General features: G+C 45.5%; 1 long non-coding RNA gene across 1 annotated transcript in view; it reads left to right on the forward strand.

Annotated features, from left to right (window-relative positions):
- LOC136296493 (uncharacterized) overlaps positions 1 to 10,340 on the forward strand; it is a 105,680-nt gene extending 95,340 nt beyond the window's left edge. The window contains exon 3 of the long non-coding RNA XR_010722950.1: positions 9,791 to 10,340. This is a non-coding gene — a long non-coding RNA (uncharacterized lncRNA). The remainder of the gene's footprint in view (positions 1 to 9,790) is intronic.
- Positions 10,341 to 19,759: the final 9,419 nt, after the last annotated feature.

The following is a 19,759-nucleotide window of genomic DNA, read 5'->3' on the forward strand; positions in this document are numbered from 1 at the left end:
TCCTGGAAAGAATTACACAGCTTTTTCTTTTAACAGCCCAGCTACTAAAGTTGTTCTTTGCAGGATGATCCAGGGACAGAGACAGAACTGTTCTGTCTGTAGCAAGTGCTGTGTAGTCCTACAAGGTTTGCTACCACAATAATGAAACCATGGTGCCCATAAGGACAATGGATTGAGGTTTAATAGACAAATTTGGTATCATCTGCCCTGAGTTTCACAGAAATTCTTCCCTAAACCTCTTGGAAAGATCAAGAGTATAAACTAGGTGCTCTCCAGAGGGATGAATGACTGCCACCGAGTAAGTACACAGCTCTTGTGTCCGAATAGGACACAGGTTTCCATTCAGTAGGTTTCCATTGGCTTCACCAGGGTTGCATTGTAAGAGAATTTGGCCTTGTGTTTGTCTTCCAGCCATCCCCAAGGACCAGGCTGCCATAATTGCATTATTTTGTATTATGTAATCAACCTCAGTTAAACTCCTGATGGGTCAAGTCAACTTAACTGACTGATCATGGTAGCTGACAGATAATGCATCTTACCATATCGGTATGTCCTGGCCACCAGCCAACCTTACAATTCCTGTGTTCTGTTAGTTGACAGCCTAGTTTTGAAGACAACGACCTTTTCATAAGGTTCAACTGAACTGTCAGGCATATAAATTATAATCTGCTTACTGTGTACAGATATTTACATGCAGAAGCATAGAATCATAGAATGTCCTGAGCTGGAAGAAAGCCACCAGGATCATTGAGTCCAGCTTCTGGCCCTGCACAGGAAACCCCCAACAACCCCACGCTGGAGTATAGACTGTTGTCCAAATGCTTCTTGAACCCAGGCTTGAGGCCGTGACCACTGCCCTGGTGTGCCTGTTCCAGTGTTCAACCACCCGCTGAGTGAAAAATGTTTTCCTGATATCCAATGTAAACCTCCCCTGACTCATATGCACTTTTATGTATTTCAACACACGCAGATTATTGTGTGTATAAATACGCACATAGATATGCTTATATGAGTATGCACTCACTGATAATTATTTTTTAGAAGAATTAAAGAAAATAAAATGCATATGCTGTCCTAAAGAAACTTTGACAATGAAAAGGGAAATAATTATTTTCCTGGAAGAAATTTGCTGTGTTTTAATTTTTTGGGGAGCATATTATGTGTGAATGTGACTCTTGTTTTTGTGGAACACAAATTTTAAAAAGCATGTCTCAATTTCTACAGTTTAATTTATTTTTCCTCCATTTTCCAGAGAAGTTTGAAAACCAAATGCCTGATTACAGTTTTACGACTGTGAATGTACATGTTAGTTGGAAGGTTAGGGATAAAGCTCATGGCTAGAGCTTATCCATTTCAAACAGGTAATTTATGGACAACGAGTGGAGAGAAATGTCTCCCAGTATAATCCTCAGCAGTTCTGCTGAAGTCAGTGATGCTCTGTTGCTCTTCCGATGCCGCATTGGGAGCCAGAATAGAAATTTAGAGGCCCCTTCTCTAATATTGCTGAATGGTGTCATCTTACAGCACTAAAATGTGCACTGTTACGTACCTGACATTTACTCCTGGCAGCTCTGAATGTCTTACAGTGGAGGAAAACTCCAGTGCAAGCCTTAGAGGTACAATAAGCCCCATGGCAAAGCTGAAAATGTTAATATCCTTATTAGTAAAAGCAAAATCTTTGTCCCACTTCTCCCAGGTATAAAAGGAGTTGTGAAGGAAATTCTAGAAGTGCCTTCTATAGACACCAGTTCATCATATTCTTTGCCTCAGAAAAGACAAGTGCCTCCAATGTAGAGTGGACATATTTGCCATTGCCTTCTCTTCAAGGATGAAAGGGAACACCTTTCTGCAGAGCCTGGAGGTGGTGGTGCATCAAGGTGACAACTAGTGGGTTTAAAATCTGAATGGATACTTAAAAGTCACCTTGACACAATAGCACACTGAGATATTGCTGCTTCTGTACCACGACTTGTTTCTGCTCACATGAACGAGCGTGGTTTGCTTGTGGTCATCTTCAGGGAGATGCATTTTATATATCTTTCATGCCTCTGGCATGACAAGTAATACACTACTGTGGATTGTGCTGACAGAGATACAGATTTCTGTATAAACAAAGCTGCATGATTTTTTATTTATAGTCATGACAGGCTCATATGAAACATAATGAAACACATTGGCTCAATATAGTAAGTTAATGACTTGCGAAGATTTATTAAGTCAATAGCATCGTGTTTCTATTTTTTTTTTTTTTGGCTACTCCCAATATAGAAAAAAAATATGGAAGTATGGTGCTTCCATATGTGTGGATACTGTGACTGAAGGCTTGGGTTTAGTCTCAGATGAGGAAATAGGGCATGATGCAAATATCTGTACCTTAGACATATAGCTAGTTGAGCCTGAAGAAGGAGTAGCCAGCCTCCACCACAAGACAGATGAGCCTAGGTACAGTGGCTGTAGAGAGTCCCCAATCTCCTTTTTACTCCAAGACCAAGCACAGCATGCAGGAACCCTTTGTTTCAATTTTAATGTCTGGATTTAGCTCACTTCAACTCTGTTAAGGACAGTTGTCCTGTAGCAGAGCAATTCACATATGATTCATGTTAGATTTCCAAGCTAAGTTAGTTTAGGTGATTTAGCTTCCCAAGAAGCACCTCACATTCAGTGTGATGCCAACAGATATCCAAATGTCTGTGTACCTCTGCAAAGGAAAAACCTGGTGTGGGGATTAAATAGGAACCTTTAGGTATCCCCTTGTTTTGCCTGGAGTAGATGATGAGTCAGGTTGAAAAGCATAGAATTCCACCAGGAAAGGCCACCAAAATCCAGCACCATGCAGTATTTTAAGAGCCTGAAGAAGCAGGTAACGAGCATCCCTGTGAGAGAGGGTCTTTGCGGGACTGAAGAGAGAGAGAGCTTATCTGTGATTTCTGCAGGTTTGTGCAGGTTCAGAAGGACTTGTCACTATGGATGTGATGCAGGCGTTCAGGTTATGACCTGATCAGGCATGCTGACCTGAGGAGTGCAATAAAGATGATTTACTGGGGAAATATTCAAATAATTCATGTCAAAAATTTATCCCTGACAAAAACAAACAAACAAAAAAAAAAACAACTCCCAACCCAGCCAACCAACCAAACAAAACCACAAACAAAACAACTCAATCCTTAAGCATACTTTCTCTAAAAAGATTACACTAAATACTAAGATTGTATTTAGGTGGCTCCCCCATAAATGATTCAAGGGAGTGACAACCCTGCTGGCTCTGCATTTCATGTCCAGGGCTAGCTGTAGTCTCTTTAATGGGAAATTGTTTCTACTTCTACCTATGGAATAAGCTGTACAGCAACAGAAAACACTGAACAACTTTTTCCTAGGAACAGTTTTAGCCCTTATATCTTGTAAGTCACGTGAAAGTGGATCGAGTGTCTTCCAGCTTTTGCATCCCTCACCAAGCTAGCCCTTTATGTTCTGGACAGCCTACAAGTCCAGCCCAGCTACACAATTTCTCTGTTGCTTCTGTTACATACAGTGCTTTGCTTAGAGTCCTCCTTGCAGTACACAAAGCGGATTCCTTGTACCAGTGATCAGACCATCTCTACTGGACATGTGTCTCCTGATTTTAATTGGTTTTGCGTTTGATGCTGAATTTTATTCACTGAATATTCCGGGCTTGTCAGTGTCTGTATTATAAACCCTAGTTTTCCAAGAGTTTACAATCAAACTATAAAAATGTGTTCCAGATGGGAAGTTTGACCATGTGCTTCTAGTTCAGTAGTGGAAAGTTGTAAAATGCCAACAGTCAATTTGGCTGTCTTCAATAAATGAAAAATGTAGTTCTCATTTTTTCCACACTGGTTTTGGTGAAATATTGATCTTCGTGTGATTGTGCTAAATAAATTCATACCATTAATGTATTTGAGAGCTTTACTACTTTGTAAGATCATTGGTGCAGATGGCCAAACTTATTTTTCAGTTTAGTGTTTTGTCTAAAAGCTTATGAATATGATATGTGGAAGATTGGTTTCACCCAAGCTAAACTAACACTGACTATTCTGGTCAAGAACTGAAGTCCAGCGCAGAAAAGGTCATCTCAAAATCCATCCGAACTGCTTTTTTTAAACTTGAATAGAAAGGTTAATTTTTTTTATTTTATTTTATGCAATTTCATGTCTGTCATTATTTATTCCAAAGCCTTTTGTTCCACCCTCAGGACAGATTTTAAAAGGAAAAGTCTCCTTCAAAAGGAGGAGTTGAAAATGTTTGTCTGTGGGAACAATGAGATGAAACATTTTTGGGTTTTTTAGGTTTTTTGGTTTGTTTAAAAGGCATTGAAGGTTTTTGGGGGTTTTGCCATGTTTTTCAGAGAGGTCTTCCTCTTAGATTTATCTTTAAACTAATTTGTCAGACCTGAGTAAATCCAGTAGTTTGCATTAAGTTTCACTTTTTGCCTGATTTATTATCTTCAAAAAATTAAATAAAGATAACCATTCAGGTGCGGTTGTTGTCAAAGGCACCTAGAATTAATAACAACTCCCTGTTGTTTGAATTCCTCTCTTACGTCCATGTTTGAAGTGGATTTGCTGTGTTTTGTAGCTTAGAGAGTATCTTGTACAGCCAGCCTATCCTAAGCATGGAGTCATTCAACAGCCCCCCGCCCCGTCCTCTGTCGTGAGTGGTCTCTGACACTGCATCGTCCACTCCCCGCCACCTCCCCATTGCTGGATACCTGACCCGAGAGTCGCAGCTTGCATTCTGCTGCAGGCTTAGAGGGGAAACTGTTTCACTGACATTTCTACACTGGTCCATAGGGGCAAATATCCAAGAGGGCAGTTAGCGAGTCCTTCAGTCTTAAAGAAGTAATTTCTGCTGCTCCTGTCTTGTATCTTGTGTTGCAAAGTAGTGAACTTTCTTTTGCATACCTAAGGAGTTCAATATCTGTGTTCAACCTGTCACTGAATGGCAATCCACCTGCCACTCCTGATTCCCTGATTCATTTCCTGTGCAGCTTTGACCGCATAATGAGAGGAAGGTTTGCCTTCTTCCATAAAGATTTTTGGGGAGAAACACTTGAGAAGCAGGTGATGTAAATAATCTGCAAACTACGCTTCAAAGCCATAAAGTTGGCTTTGATGTTGAGAGGACAAATCTTCCTGGACATTTGCATTAGACCAGACCGGAAAACCAGATCAGCCACTGTTTATGGCACAGATCAGCCTTTGTGGAAGCAAGATCTGCCCTTGGGTTTGCCTTGGCAACTTGCTGTTGAACCTGTGTGTTATATATAATTTGCATAAATTAAAGTGAACCTTTCATCAAGCATTCAGGAGCAGACTATGTTAAGAGCTTGTGTTCAAAATAAAGACTGCTCCACTCAAGTCTGTATTATGCAAGTGAGAGTCGATCACAAGGATTCCTGGGAAAATCCAGATTATGGTTATTTCTATGAAAATAAAAACTGCTCTTGATTATTCCTAGACAGTTCTTGCCCAGGAGCTGAAATGACTTGTCTCAAAATAGAGTAGCAGCTCCCCACAGACACATTGTGGTATTTATGTAGAAAAAAATTGTTAGGAGATAATGGTGCTTTGGAGCCAGCAGACTGCCTGTGATCATCCTTGCAAAGACGTTCACTGGCCACACACAGAGAAATGCAGCTTCCATCTGCATCCTAGATAGGAAAAGGATGACAGCAACAGTCAGTGGGGATGTGACATGGTGAATGAAGAGGACAAAACAACAGAAGATCTTCCTGTAAGGTTGTCTCATTTCTTAGATCTAAATCTATCTGGATTTCATCTTATTCCTAACTGCTTTATGAGGTATCTCAAGCTGTGTAAACAGTAAAGCAATAATAGCAGATCACAATGCACTCATCACAGACCATGAAGAATAATAGCCTATGAGTCAAGCAATATGCCCTCTCTAAACAATATAATGCTTCTTGCAGACAGGAATATTAATCACCCTACCAACTGACAGGATCAGATCGGAGAGAGTGTTATTAATATTATCTCCCTTGGAAACATTTGCAATGGTAAGAGTAATTTTAATAATGCTGGAACAAAATTAACTGGGTTGGCTAGCTTCATATCTAATGGGAACACTGAGGAAGGCAACACATAAATAGAGAGACTAATTCATGAAGGAGGTGGACCAGATTTCTCTGTTGACAGCTCAGACACGATAAGGAGAAGGGGAGGGAACTTCTTGTTTTAAAGGTTGTATTTGCTTCATCAATTGTTAAAATCTTGTTAAAAGTCTAATTCAGTTATCATGTTTTTGTTGCTGTCCAGAGAGCAACTGTATGTATTAGAGGGGCCTTATATACAATTTTTGCCACAAGCAATTTACTATGATTGTATTATTCTAATCTGGCTGGTTCCCATGGAGTCTCATCGTATCAGAGGAAGATGAATATTAACAATCATGTCTCTCTCAGGAGAGCTAATAAAAGCATGGAGATCTCACATTTAGGTTCAACACAAAAGGCTTTGAAATGGCCATGGAATTAATTGACATCAGTTCTCAAGATTCCTCGTTCAGTTATTTACTGCTTGGCTTGAGCACAAGCTTCTTCTATACCTGTGCCAAAACACAGCAAGATTACAGTGGAAATAATGAATTTGTAAGTAAAATAATGAGGCATGTGTCAGAAGAAGAACTGTCATAAGAGTTTAGTAGGAAAACAAAGTGCCAAGAGCACGGCATTTGATTTCTTCCTTTGCTACATTCTGCTTTACATGAGTGTGCCATCTGCCTTAAAACATTATATACCAATTAATAATTTTAAAAAGACATAAATTGGAGCAGTGCTTTAGGCAGATGGCAAATTGGCCAACAATTTTTTATGAATATTAAACCAAATAACTTTCTGGGTTAAGACTTATCTCTGAGTACCCAATATGAGACATTCAAGCTGTGTTGATAGCTGTGACTGGCAGTGAGTCCACCAATGCTGTCTTACATTCCCAATTGAAAAACTATAATCAGGCATTTGGCTCTAAAACGTCTCAGGCAAAAGGAGGAAAAACAAATTAAATTGTAGAAATTGAGACATTTTCAAACCTTTCTTTCTGGACCAATTCTCTTTAATAGCAGTATCAACTAAAGGGAAAATTTAGGCTCCTCTCAATGTATTTACAAGATGAACAGAAAATAATTACCCATATATGAATTATCTTATCCCTGGAAAGGGAGTGGTAAGACCCTTATTTAGTTGCTCATGTAAACAAGATGCTGATAAGAAATTCTGAAAAAAACCCTCTCCCTGGTTGCCTCCATTCCAGAGCTTAATCTTTTAAAAAGGGGGATAACACTACTGTTTCAGCCCCTGCATATTGCTGCCTGAGATGGATATCAAGCTCCATTTAAGATTTTAATAGACAGTGATGAAACTATGTTGTTACTATGGCCTGACATCTCAGTTCTCTATTTACAAGAGCAGCTACTTAGGACACTTTGGTTAAAAAGAATTTCTATTGGAAAAGGCCAGTATTTCTGAAAAGCTTTGAGGAGGGAGAGGGCAAATGATGGAAATTATTAATTTGTACCTTTTCCACAAAACAAACTTCTTTTAAAATGAAGGATATGACAAGGGTGGCTCTGCAATGCCTACTATCAGTCTCTCTCCTGAGCACGAGAAATATCACATCAGTTAAAACAGACGACAGTGACTATTCATTATTTCCTGCTGTCTGCTTGGCATGAAGCTGATTGTAGAGCTAGAAAATTCCCCTTTGCTTTGCTTAGGGTTTTCCTGGTCCCACATGGATCCTCATCTAACTTTGCCAGCCAGTCAAAAATTGTCAGAACAGGTCCCCAATAACTGGTTGCCTAATGTGATGACTAAATTCTGAAACCAGGGTTAGTGACCACAGAGCAATCATGTGGATAAACCGTACAATGGGCTATGCCTATTTTGGATAAATAAGTCTCTCTTCAGCCAATACCTCCAGGTTCAGCAGAGCACAGCGTGCGCATGTGGCAAAGAGTAAGCCTAATGTTATTTGCCACTTGTAGTTGCTGGTGTTCTCCTTCTTTACCAACATTATCAATAAGCTTGAATTAAAATGTGAGTTCAACCATTTAATGTGGTAAAATGAGGTGACATGGCAGACACGAGATATGGACATATTTTTGCTTGGAAACAGCTCTTTCAGCCTCTCCAATGCCATAGAAGCTACAGCATAAAACTGCAAAAAACCCTTTCCAACGCCACAGTAGGTCTTTCACTCACTACTTCTGCCTTGTCAACTGTTTTAGAAAGACCTAAGGAGCCTTCACATGTGTTCCTTCTCTGCTCCTTGACACAAGTAGGTCAGTCAAAGAAGGAAAACCTCTGCCAATAACAGGAAGGTGCTAAATAAAAACAACAACATGAGATGCCTGTGACTCTCTCAGAGGAGTAGTTCCTGCTTAGAGAGAAAGAAGCTTTCAGGAGCAAACACCTAACATTCCTACCCCTTCACAGTAATATTGTGAGTTCTGGAACTCCAATCCAGCAACACCTCAGTACCACTGGTGGTCACTTCACGTCAAAAGAGTCACAGCTACTTTTCTTGCACTTAAGAGCTGTTGAAGGAGCAGACAATACTGGGAATGTATTGCCCACAAAGCCCTCTCCTTCATTGTGTTCTGGTTTTTGTGACCTAATAGTGGCCCTCCATATCATTTTGCTCTTGGGAGGGAAATGTCTCTGTGAGGAGAGAGGGTCAGAGCAGCACAATGCACGGGATTGCATTTGTTTTGTGTTTCCACCCAGAGGGGCTTCAAAGCAACTTAAGGCAGGAAGGTGAGACACATATATACTGTCCCTGTGGTTATGTGAGGAGGGGTTTTGTACACTAGAGCAGTGTTTAAACACATCACCATCTCCTGTCCATGAGGAGGGACACAGGAAAACTGCTTTGATTTTCATATTTTGTCTCAGATGTAGAGAAACAATTTTAAATAAGGTACAGGAAAGTAGAAAACCCAGCACAAAAAGATGAGGACTTCTTCTGTGTTGATTGTTCCTAGTGTATTTTTTCTCGTGATTGCTAAATACAGTTGTCTTCTAGGGACTTTCTGTCTTTTAAATGGCAAAGGGGTTTGGTTAGCTTTTTCATTCACTTTAAGCCTCTGTTGCAGTTTGGCAGCATTTGAAGATCTTTGAGCCGAAGTTAAATTTTGTGCTCCAAACCAGTGCCCACGAAAACATGATCTCTTCACCTTCTGCTCCATCAGGTTCACTTACAATCTTCTGGGAAGAAAGAAGAAAATCAGTAAATTCCTAAGGGGCAGAGAGCTATTTAGGCAGTGTTGAGAGCTGGCAACTGCCAGAGGCATACTGAGGAATGCACCCAGGTGGCATGTGCCATAAAATAGCCGATGCCGAGGAATTTGCACACCTGGTAGGAAATAGCTAATGTGCAGGAGGGTGACTGTGAGAAGTGGCATGCTTCATATCAGAGAGGCTGCTTGGTACCCCTGCTTGTCCCAGCAGGTCCATACTGGATCTTCAAAATTATACCTGGATGAACAGAGGATCAACAACTGTTCTTGACTTGTATTGATGTCTTAAAAGTAGGTGTGGTATTTTCCCGGTGAGGAGAATGTGAAAAGCCTGCAGGCAGCATGACATTAGTTAGGATGAGTATGTGCTGTGAAATTCAGATCTGTCTCAGAAACAGGATGTCTAGCTTTGATACTCTATACCAAGCATACACTGGAAACAGGTAGTAAAAAGAGAGAGAAGCAGAAATTAAGCACAGACCTACAATAATGTTATTTTTTGTGATCTAATCTTAAGGGGCTTAAGAGGAGAATGGCTTTGCCTCACCCTGAAAGAAAGGACACAACCAGTTCATCACCCTCCAGCTTCTGCCATCTTCAGAATGTACTCCATCATCAGACTTCAGCTGCAGCTGTCAAGTAAAGAAAACTAAAAGTACTAGATATGAGAAAAACCTCCACTGAGGCCAACTCAAACAATGACAGAACATTCCCTTAGTGTTCAGGCATAGCCTGCTGTATCTCTGTCCACTGCAGCACCAGCCAGGAATTCCTGATAACTTACTACTGAATGCATTCAGATTTTTTTTCTGCATAAATAAGAGAGTAGGTCTGTGACATTGAGAGTTTGTCTTTACTTGGCAGTAATTTATCATCCTATTATCGTTGTTTGCAAACATCTATGCTCAGCACTTGTTTCCTTGTAGCACTGAAATATTAAGTGTATATAAAGCCTAACCATAAGCCATAAACTCAATAAACTGCTGTATGCATTAATGTGGAATTAAAATAATTATTTGGGTGATTTACTTTAGGCGCGTATGTGACAAAGGAGCCTGTAAAAATTACAGGCGGCTTGGGTTTTTTTTCCTCTGTTGCTGTAACACTTGCAGTGTTTAGTTGGCATTTTAAAATGTGTTTGGGTGTTGGGGAGGGGTTTTGTTGTGGGATTTCCTTTGGTTGGTGGTTTGTTGTTGGTTTTGGTGTTTGATGGGTTTTTTGTTGTTGTTGTTTTGGGGGTTTTTTGGTGTTGTGGTTTTTTTGTGGGGTTTTTGGGGGGTTTTTTTGGGGTTTTGTTTTGGTTTTTTTTTTGACTCTCAGACAAACATAGGTAACTCATCAAAACGGAAACCTGAAAAGCGGTGTACTTTTTACAGCTGGAATCTTGGCTTGGACTAAACGTCTTCCTTTTCCTGTTTTGTTCAGGGCTCTCAAATCTGGGATTTTTTTTCTCAGTATCTGGCACTCTCCTTGCTACAGATTCTTCCTAGCTGGAGATCAGGAGCAGCGGCGAGGGAGGCCGGGAGCAGAGAACCGAGCACCCTTTTGCGCCCCCGTGTCCAGCGGCAACACTTGCTGGCCACCTCAACCCCGCGGCGCGGCGACGGGCGGACGCACGGTGCCGCCTGCCCGGAGAGCGAAGCGGCCGCGCTCGCTCCCCGCCGAGCTGCCGCTTCTCTCCCCGCCGGGGGCGGCACCGCCCGGGCCCCGGCCGAGCGAGCGCCTTCGCGCCGGTGGCCGCCGGCCTCCGGGCGTCTCCTGCCGGCCTCCGGGCGTCTCCTGCCGGCCTCCGGGCGTCTCCTGCCGGCCTCCGGGCGTCTCCTGCCGGCCTCCGGGCGTCCCCTGCCGGCCTCCGGGCGTCCCCTGCCGGCCTCCGGGCGTCCCCTGCCGGCCTCCGGGCGTCCCCTGCCGGCCTCCGGGCGTCCCCTGCCGGCCTCCGGGCGTCCCCTGCCGGCCTCCGGGCGTCTCCTGCCGGCCTCCGGGCGTCTCCTGCCGGCCTCCGGGCGTCTCCTGCCGGCCTCCGGGCGTCTCCTGCCCGCCGCGGCCGCCTCCTCCCCGGCCAGAAGAGGGGGCGAGGAGGCGCCTGGCGCCGCGCCGGCCAGGGGCGGGTCGGTGCCCCGTCCCCTGCCGTGGCTCTGCCCCGGCCGCTCGCCCGCCCCGTGGCCGTGCCTGGGGAGCTCGCTGGGGAGCCGTGGGGCTGGAGCAGGGTCATGGCCGGCGGGAGTTGCTGCTAATTCTGCTTTTTCTGAAGGTGTATGAAAGTGTGCTACCAAAATCGCTATTTTCTCCACTGGAAAGCTTTTCCTCTAAGGCCTCTATTTTTAATTTTTATTTTAATGTTTTATTTTCTTTGGGTTTTTTAAACTTTATTTTTAAGTACTTTTAGATTTTTTAATTTTAATTTTTTATTCCATTTTATTTAATATTTTATTTTTCACTTTTGTATTACTTTTAAATTTTATTTTCTTTCTATATTTTAATTGTATTTCTTATTTCATATATTTTTGGTTTATTTTATTTTTTCAGGTTTTCTCTGTTCCTTTTTTCCCCCATACTCTTTCTTTCCCCCAGTACGTGGAAGTTTGGCTGTTGGCAAGAAAGATGTTGAAAAATGACCTCCGTGTCCACTGGACGTCTGGATATAACTGAGAGCGCGGTTAGCAAAACCTCTGTCTTTTCTGCTAAATTAAAAAATCTGAACGGAGAAAGCTGTGAACACCGTGGTGCCATTTTTTTCTTTTCACCCCCCAAACAGGTCGCATTCTACCCATGCACAGTATTACCAGCAGCAGCCTTATGTCGAGGTGTATTTCAGAGGTAGTGATAATAAACAATGAGGTTCAGAGAATTACAAAATAAAATGTTTACTCTGTTTTTAGGAAAGAAATCCAAAATAAACAAAAAAAACAAAACCAAAACCTCCCACAAACAGCCCCCCAAGACGAGAAAATATGCCAATACTATTTAAATAAAAATTGAATTTTGCCCCTAAGAAAACCAGGCTCATTTAATTCCAATTAATTGGGGTTCTGATGTGTTAGGTTATTGAATTCATCTATTTTCAAATATCATTTAAAATATAAACAAATAAACACAACGTTAAAAAATAAATACAAACATAGAAAAACATAAGTAACAAAAATAGAAATATAAATTACAAAAAATATCAATAATATGAATAAAGACAATACATATTATTACATGAAAAGTATACTATAATGTATTAGATACAGTAAACATATATATGTATAGAAAATATAATAATGATAAATAAAATATTTTTAAAAAGAAATACACAAAATATAAAAACATAGCCTAATGTAAGAGCTTTTTGGTTTGAATGTGGTTAGGGGGAGAATTCTTGCAGTTGTGGTTGGGGGTCTGTTGGACCATTGATTGAAGAGGATGTTTGGAAGGGCATTTATGGCCACGCTCTTTTCAGCCTTCGCTCTGCGCGGCTGCCCAGGGCGGGTTGCAGCCTCGGGTTGAGCTGTGCGGCAGGCTTCCACCGTGTGGACAGAGAGCGGTACTGCAGCTGTTCCCCCTCGAAGCCCCTCACCGAACGGTGCGGCAGGCTTCCACCGTGTGGACAGAGAGCGGTACTGCAGCTGTTCCCCCTCGAAGCCCCTCACCGAACGGTGCGGCAGGCTTCCACCGTGTGGACAGAGAGCGGTACTGCAGCTGTTCCCCCTCGAAGCCCCTCACCGAACGGTGCGGCAGGCTTCCACCGTGTGGACAGAGAGCGGTACTGCAGCTGTTCCCCCTCGAAGCCCCTCACCGAACGGTGCGGCAGGCTTCCACCGTGTGGACAGAGAGCGGTACTGCAGCTGTTCCCCCTCGAAGCCCCTCACCGAACGGTGCGGCAGGCTTCCACCGTGTGGACAGAGAGCGGTACTGCAGCTGATGCCCGTGCCTGTCCCCGATGAGTGTAGGAGGCCCGGGCCGAGCTGTGCGGCAGGTCTGCCACCGAGTGGATAGATAGTGGTAGGGTTAGCCTTGAGGGGGCTGCGGAACGGCGTCCTGCCACGCCTGGCAGCCACGGGGAGATGCTCAGGCATGAGACACTGAGGAACGACCTCTTCATGCTTTACACCTGGCTCAGCCGGGCCAGCAGCACCTCAGCTTGGCTCTCCAGGGAGCTTGGAGTGCTCAGTTCCATCTTGCTGCCGCTCCTGGAGGAGCACTGCCTGGCCAGCAGCTTCCACAGTGTCTTGGTTTGGGAAGACAGGTATCTGCCAGGTAAAAGCTGGAGTTTCCTTTGGAATGGAGAGTGTAAACCCCCCCCCCCCCCCCTTTTTTTTTCCAATTATAAATCAGAGGCTCTTAGGCAAAGATTTGGGAAACAGGAATAGCAGTTCTTTACTAGTATGTATTACAAAGCAAACAAAAAAAACCCCTACCAAACAACTACAGCATTAATAACAAACGAAAACAGTACCAAGAACCTTGAGGGCTTTGTTTCACAAAACCCAGGGCAGCTTGGTTTCAGCACCCCTGCAGGATCCTCAGAGCACCAAGCTGAAACAGTGGAAAAGTCCCGGGCTGGTAGCTGGGATGGCAGGGTGTCCCGGCAGGCAGGGGCAGGATGTCCCGGCAGGCAGGGGGTGCAGGGTGTCCCGGCAGGGCAGGGCAGGGTGTCCCGGCAGGAGGGGGGTGCAGGGTGTCCCGGCAGGGCAGGGCAGGGTGTCCCGGCAGGAGGGGGTGCAGGGTGTCCCGGCAGGGCAGGGCAGGGTGTCCCGGCAGGAGGGGGGTGCAGGGTGTCCCGGCAGGGCAGGGCAGGGTGTCCCGGCAGGAGGGGGGTGCAGGGTGTCCCGGCAGGGCAGGGCAGGGTGTCCCGGCAGGAGGGGGTGCAGGGTGTCCCGGCAGGGCAGGGCAGGGTGTCCCGGCAGGAGGGGGTGCAGGGTGTCCCGGCAGGGCAGGGCAGGGTGTCCCGGCAGGAGGGGGTGCAGGGTGTCCCGGCAGGAGGGGGTGCAGGGTGTCCCGGCAGGGCAGGGCAGGGTGTCCCGGCAGGAGGGGGTGCAGGGTGTCCCGGCAGGGCAGGGCAGGGTGTCCCGGCAGGAGGGGGTGCAGGGTGTCCCGGCAGGAGGGGGTGCAGGGTGTCCCGGCAGGGCAGGGCAGGGTGTCCCGGCAGGAGGGGGTGCAGGGTGTCCCGGCAGGGCAGGGCAGGGTGTCCCGGCAGGAGGGGGTGCAGGGTGTCCCGGCAGGGCAGGGCAGGGTGTCCCGGCAGGAGGGGGGTGCAGGGTGTCCCGGCAGGCAGGGGCAGGGTGTCCCGGCAGGAGGGGGTGCAGGGTCACACTGTAGCAAGAGGAGCAGCGCCGAAGAAGCCGAAGGCGAGGCAAGGCCTGGACCAGCTCCCGCAAGTGGCAGGGAAAACTCAGGATTCAGGCCGAACCGGTGATAGTAGATTTCTCAGGACTGGATCCCTTTGGCCACAGTGAAACTCTTCCAGCCAGCAACAGCCCAGCCGTTCTCTCTCCCCAAATGCCGAAAAAAGAACGGCCCACAGCTGCCTCAAGCTCTGTCTTTTACCTGGGTTATCTCCCCCTTCCAATTTGTCCACCTCTTTGTTTCGGTTAAGTACTCTCAAGTATCCAACACTTGGTCTCCTTGGTAACTTGTGGGGAAAAAATTCTTTAGAGAAAGAAGGAACAAACCTAACCCCCAACACACGGGTTTGTGAAATCCCTGTGCCTGTCAGTAGTGACGGAAGAGGATGCGTACAAGACAGGCGCCTTGTCTTGTTCTTATCAGTCATGTTACGAGGTGGTGGTGGGAGGAACTAGGAAATTCCATGGCTTTTTAAATCCAGTTTTAAACTAGTTTTCCCATATCCACCCGGGATCATGGCTTCCCAAGCCAGAAGCTGTGTCTTTGGTGGGATGGGGGCAGGGGTGGGCAGCACAGAGCATGGTCATTCTGTGAGGTTTTCTGACACTACAACACTCACACTCCCTCTAAGAAGCTTCCTTTTCAAGGACTAAAATGGAGCAAAAGGTATTAAAAAAATGTAATTCCAAGAGGGAAAACAGTCTGCAAAAAACAGGTCCGTGTGGGCCTGGACGCTGATTCCTGTTGCTGGTCAGTGATAGCATCTGACAGGTCAGATTTCAAACTGCTTTATTTAACAGGAAACTGGTTTGTTCCCACTTGTGAGCACGATCATTGGCTTTGCATGGGCAAAGCCACTCCAGATTTTCCATCTAGGAAAACTAGTTAGGGAACTATTTTAAAACAGAGTCCTGGAGGTAAACAGCTTGGCTGTTTTTCATTACTGTGTGGAAACTCCTCTTTCTTCCAAAGCTGTTTTTGTGTTCCTGACTTCCATTTACATCGGGTACATGTGGCTTGGAGCACAGGAGCTGGATATGTTACTTACCCATGGCAGATGGGTCTGCACTAGTGCAGGTTATGAATTACAGGATGACTCAGAAACAAGGAGAAGCAGGGTTATATCTCTTTGCAAAAAAATTTGGCTACATCAGGGCATTAATTCAGGGAACTAACACTTCATCTTTAACGTTCTCTGCTCTGCCATCATCACTGTGTGCCATGGAAGCCTCCTGAGCTGCTCTCATACAGACCTGACTTGTTTGGTAAAAAACCCTCCGTATTTTATTACTGTTTGCAAACTCAGGGGAAAGATTTTATTCAGTATCTCTCAGTGGAACATTAAAGCTCCAATTTCTCTTTTCTTGAACAGTCTGAGACACAATATTACTTATATCATTTTTATTACTGGCATTTTAAAGTTTTTAAAGAACCAGAAACAGTTTGTGCATGTGTGCATCATTAATTTCCATCCTCTCTCCAATACAGGATGGAAAAAAAAAGGCTGCAGAGCTTCCCACAATGGGCTGTAAGTGCAAATGAGGAGGAGCCAGAGGATTAGTCATGACAATTTACTATTTCTTGAAGAGCCTGGTTGATTTCGTGATACCTAAAACCAGTATGAATAGAAGACAGAACTCAGGAATCATGATGGTCTTCTTGGGTTTAAAAAGCTTTAATGGCTTTGAAAGACATTTATATCAGACTGGGTTTATTTTTATTACTTTTTTTTTAAATTTAAAAAAAAGCCCTGATCAATCAGTGCTGCTGCCATGTGCAACCAAATCCCGTCTTCCCTCCACTTGGAAGAGGTGAGGAATGGAACTAAACCCCAAAGGATTTTCTGCTTATTGGGTTTTGTTGGGAATTCTCTTTGAAATCCGATAAATTGTTCTCGAATGTGGCCCTGAGGGTTATTAAACATGCCAGCCCACATCTGCAAACACACAGTGCCAGAACAAGAACCTTTGAAATGTAAACCACGACTTATTCAACTGGGTGCTGTGCCCAGGTCCTTTGTACAAATACTGTACAGGGAAAAACCAGAACTACACATCCTTTGTGATATGTATTGAAATTTTGGGGAAGGGGTGAATAAAAATTGGTTCCAAACACTTCAGCAGGTCACGAATCACTGCTGAAACGTGGAATATGATGAAATACACTGCAAAGACAAGAACCTTGCAGATGGTGATAGCAGCACATCAGCTACAGAGCAGTGCAAACATTCTGAAGGAAAGGAACTACGGTCTCCCAGTGGCAGCAAGTGCCACTTTTTTCCTTTGGGACAGAAGGTGCTTCTAAACCAGGACTACAACAAAAACCCCACACATTCAAGGACCTTCCCGAGCTCTGTTCATTTGCCCAAGCAAGCATGAGTTAGATAGAATCGTGCAACTCCCTAATGCCCTATTACCAAGGGTCAGCAAGGGAGAAGATCCCAGTTCAGGCTCCCCCAGCCCATCTCCAGGTTTCTCTCTAAGCCCTCCAAGGGGCTACCTGCTCCCACTGCAGAACAGAACCAGCACCCAGCCAGCAGCTCCTCAGCCCTGGCAGGTCAGCGGCACTTCCAGGAGCACACCAGGCTGGCAGCAAACTGGGAGGATTTTGGGGGGGTTCTTGGGGGACTTAGGGGGAATTTTGGGGGGGATTTTGGGGGGATTTTTGGGAGGATTTTTTGTGGATATTTGGGGTATTTTGCAGGAATTTTTGGTAGGATTTTTTGGGGGATTTTGTGGATTTTCGGGGGATTTTCGGGAGGCTTTTTGGCGAGATTTTCTGGGGAATTTTGGGGGGGATTTGGGGGGGATTTTTGGGTGAATTTTCAGAGGGATTTTTGGGGCAATTTTTGAGGATATTCTTGGGAATTTTGGGGGATTTTTTGGAGGATTTTTGGGGGGATTTTGCGAGATTTTTTGTGGATTTTTTGACGATTTTGGGGGGATTTTTGGAAGGAATTTTGGGGCGATTACTGCGGATATTTTTGGGGATTTTGGGGAGGATTTATGGGGGGATTTTTGGGGGGATTTTTGCAGGAATTTTTGGGGGGATTTGGGGAGATTTTTTTGGGATTTTAAAGGCATATTTGGGGGGATTTTTGGGGGGAATTTGAATGGATTTTTGGTGGGATTTTGGGGGGGAATTTTTTCGGGGATTTTTGGGAGGATTTTTAGAGGTGTTTTTGGGGAATTTGGGGGGAGATTTTTAGGGACATTTTAAAGAATTTTTTGGGAGGATTTTTGGGGGATTTTGATTGGATTTTTGGGGTGAATTTGGGGATATTTCTGGGGATTCCCGGGGGGAGGTTTTCGGGGATTTTTCCGTGGATTTTTGGGGAGGATTTTGGGGGGATTTTGGGGGATTTTGGGGGGGGATTTTTTGGGGATTTTTGAGGGGATTTTTGGGAGGATATTTTCGGGGATTTTTGGAGGGATTTTTTTTTTGATTTTGAGGGAATTTTTGGGAGCATTTTTGGGGCGATTTTTGGGGATTTTTGGGAGGATTTTTTGTGGATATTTGGGGAATTTTGCAGGAATTTTTGGGAGGATTTTTGTGGGGATCTCGTGGATTTTTGGGGTGGATTTTTGGGAGGAAATTTTGGGGAATTTTTGTGGGGATTTTTTGGGAATTTTTGGGAGGATTTTTAGGGCGATTTTCCAGGATATTTTTGGGAGGATTTTTGGAGGATATTTGGGGGGATTGGGGGGAATTTATGGGGGATTTTGGGGGATTTTTTGAGGATTTTTTGGAGGATTGTTTTGGGCATTTTGGCGGGATTTTTGGGAGGATATTTGGGGGATTTTTCGGGGAGATTTTTGGGGGGTTTTGCGGCATTTTCGGGGGGATTTTGGGGGAATTTTGTGAGGGATTTTGTGGATTTTGGGGGGATTTTTGGGAGGATTTTTTCGGGGCTTTTTGGGGGGATTTTGGTGGCATTTTTGGGGGGATCTTTATGGATTTTATGGGGATTTTTGGGGGGAATTTTGGCGGGATTTTTGGGGGAATTTTTTTAGATTGTGGAGGTACAATTGTGGATTTTGGGTGGATTTTGGGGGGGTTGCGGGATTTTGGGGGAGATTTTTGTGGAATTTTGGGGGGATTTTAGGAGATTTTGGGGAATTTTGTGGGGATTTTAGAGGCATTTTGGGGGAGATTTTTTGGGGTTTTTGGGAGGATCTTTGGGGGATTTTGCAGGAATTTTGGGGGGGATTTGGGGGGATTTTTGAAAGAATTTGGGGGGGCATTTTGGCGGGATTTTTGGGGGGAATTTTCTGGATTTTCGGGGGAGTTTTTCGGGGATTTTTTGGGGGGATTTTGGCGGGATTTTTGGGGGGAATTGGGGGGATTTGGGGGGGAATTGTTGAGGTTTGGGGGGAGTTTTGGGGGATATTAGGGGGAATTTTGGGGGATATTTGTGTAATTTTGGGGGGATTTGGGAGGATTTTTGGAATAGAGCCTGAACGAAAGGCTTTTTTGTTTCGGTCTGGTTGCTGGCAGGGTTCTCGCAGGTGTGCTCGGGGGTCTTTTGGGCCATTTATTCCGGAGGCTGTTCGCCAGGGCATTCCTGGGCACGTTCGTTTTCGCCTCCGCTCCGCGCCGCCGCGCGGCAGTGCTGCCACCCTGTGGGCAGAGAGCGGTAGTGCAGCTCCCCCCCCGCCCGTCCCGTCTGATCTGTGCGGCAATGCTGCCACCCTGTGGGCAAACAGCGGTAGTGCAGCTGTCCCCCGTGCCCGTCCCGCCTGATCTGTGCGGCAATGCTGCCACCGCGTGGGCAAAGAGCGGTAGTGCAGCTGTCCCTCCCGCCTGTCCCGCCTGATCTGTGCGGCAGTGCTGCCACCGTGTGGGCAAAGAGCGGTAGTGCAGCTTCCCCCCCGCCCGGCCCGCCTGATCTGTGCGGCAATGCTGCCACCCTGTGGGCAAAGAGCGGTAGTGCAGCTGTCCCCCCCGCCCGTCCCCGACACGCGTGGCAGCCCCGCATTGTGAGCTCGGGGGCGACGCTGCCGCCCGCCCGCAGCTCGGGGCCGAAAGGGAGGGAAAAAGGCAAGGAGCCCGGGCGCGTGGCAGCCGGCTGCCTGCGCGCGCCACCCGGACCCCGGAGCCGTCCGGGCGCGATTTTCCGCGGCGTTTGCGGGTGTGCGGACACGGGATGGGGGCGCAG

This window comes from Chamaea fasciata, unplaced genomic scaffold, assembly GCF_029207755.1.
Source record: "Chamaea fasciata isolate MVZ Bird 193981 ecotype frontalis unplaced genomic scaffold, bChaFas1.0.hap1 SCAF_13, whole genome shotgun sequence".
NCBI classification, from domain to species: Eukaryota; Metazoa; Chordata; class Aves; order Passeriformes; family Sylviidae; genus Chamaea; species Chamaea fasciata.